The sequence below is a fragment of the Stenella coeruleoalba genome (assembly GCF_951394435.1).
Source record: "Stenella coeruleoalba genome assembly, chromosome: 16".
Taxonomy (NCBI): domain Eukaryota; kingdom Metazoa; phylum Chordata; class Mammalia; order Artiodactyla; family Delphinidae; genus Stenella; species Stenella coeruleoalba.
Window position 1 is genome coordinate 5010497 of NC_137162.1, and position 2175 is coordinate 5012671.

Here is a 2175-nt window from a genome sequence, read left to right on the forward strand (position 1 = left end):
AAAATCTACGGAGTTGAGAAACATTCTGAGTAAAACATGGGTGAGCCCTGCTTTAGAAGCAGCTCTCCTAAGAGAGGGCTGGGAATGGCAGAGACTGACTCCATTAGAACCTGGGAGGTGGCCCGTTAGAGGCCAGGCGAGGACTCTTAGAGCCCAGAGCCCGGAGGAGGCGGGACTCCATGAGTTGGGTGTTGCCCAGACCATAGCACCCCATGAGCCTGGAGGGTTTGGTTTCCCTCCACAGAGAGAGAGAGAGAGCCATTTAAGGGGGACATTGGCAAATGGGGAGCCTTAGGGGGGGCAGAGAGGATGAAGGAGCGTCTGATCACCATGGAGATGGGAGACAATGGGAAGGGGAGAGGTTCAACCTGGAGAAGAGCCTGTGGGAGCTGGAGCCCTAGAGGTTTCCCACCAGAAGGGAGTTGTGTCTTCTGTCTGCGCCTCCTGAGCAGCGGGAGGACCAGCAGTTAAGAGTCTTATGGTACCATGTGGGCTTGGGCTCAGCGCGGGGGGATTTCTGGGTGCATCAGGCAAACGGAGCCGAGAACGCTGCTTGCTCAGCAATCACAGATGTCTGGTTCTTTCTCATCATTTGTCCTCCCCCAAAGCTCTCCCTGGAGACAGTGGTAAAGCATCACTGTGTGCCGGTCCCCAAGCTGGAGGCGCGCTGGTGAACAGCAGAGACACAGTCCCTGTCTTCAGGAGCCACATAGTCTAGTCTAGAGCAGGGCTCAGCAAATGACAGCCTTCGGGTCAAATTCAGCCCGCCACCAGCTTTGTGAAGTGTTTTATTGACACACAGCCAGGCTCATTGATTTTAAGCGTTGTCTAGGGCTGCTTTCAGGCTACAGTAGCAGAGTTGAGTAGCTGCAACAGAGATCGTATGGCCCACAAAGCCTACGATATTTACATTTAGAAAAAGTTTGCCAAGCCCTGCTCTAGACGAGTGAATAGGCTGTTACAGTTTATTGTATAGGCACCATACCACCTCTCAGGGATTCTGTGTGTATTAAAGAAAATAATTCATGTCGAGTGCTCAACACAACTCTTGTTACGTAGTAAGTGTCCAATAAACCACAGCTATTGATGATGATGAAGATATCCAGGATGCCGTGGAGCAGACATAGCAGCAGTAGGGGACATCACGGAAGGCATCCTGGAAGAAGCAATGTCTGAGATGATATCTGAAGTATTCATTGGAAATACCAGGTGAATTACTACAGTCCCCAGACCCTGGAAGCACATGTAAGAGCCAGAGGTGAAAATCATGGTACATTTGAAACAAATTCAGCTTGGCTGGAGAGGCGGACATGAAAGATGTTGCTGGGTGAGTCTGAGCTGGAAAAGCCAAGGCACACGTGAGGTTTATCTTGAGGCCCATGGGAATCCAATAAAGGCTTAATGGGGGTTGATGTCACCAGGCTTGTATTTTAGAAAGAATTGTTCTGACTGCAACGTGGAGAATGCATTAAAGGGGCAAACATGGTGGCTGGGAGACCACGTAGCATGTGTTTAGGGTGTCCAGGTGGGAGCTGGTGGTGGTCAACACAAGAGCTGTGGCAGTGGGGACCGAGAGCTGAAGGACTCGGAGTCTAGAGGAGCTTGAATGGAATGGATGTGGGGTTGAGGGACAGGAAGAAGCCAAGGAGGTGTCCCAGTGTCCCAGTTGGGCAACCTGAGTGGTGATGAGCCATTCACTGAACTAGGGGATGGGAATGCAGGTTGGTGGACAAGGGCAAGGCTGGCAAGGAAAGGTACAGAGCCAGTGGGGACATCTATTGGTCATCAGGGAACAAAAGGCACACCCATCAGGCTAACCAAGGGGAGGATAGCAAAAGCACCAGTGATAAAGGTGTGGGCAGGATTTAAGGGGCAGAGGGATGTGAAGCTGCCAGAAAATGGGGTGGGGAGGCCAGCACCACCTCAATGCCAGAAGGTGAGGGGGAGCATGAATTACCTGAGTCATAAAGAGTAGTTATGTGGAAAGGGCCACGGTGTCAATCTCTAGCCCCATAGGGAGGGGTCTGGGGAGAAAACCCCTGACCTCAGTCTCTCGAGCCCCGACAGCCTCCTGCAGAAGTAGAGGGAGAGGGAGCCCCCTGGTACCTCCTGGGCACCAAGCAGGGTGGAAGGTGGTGGAGAGGCAGATGGAGAAGAGCCGGCACAAGCACAGTG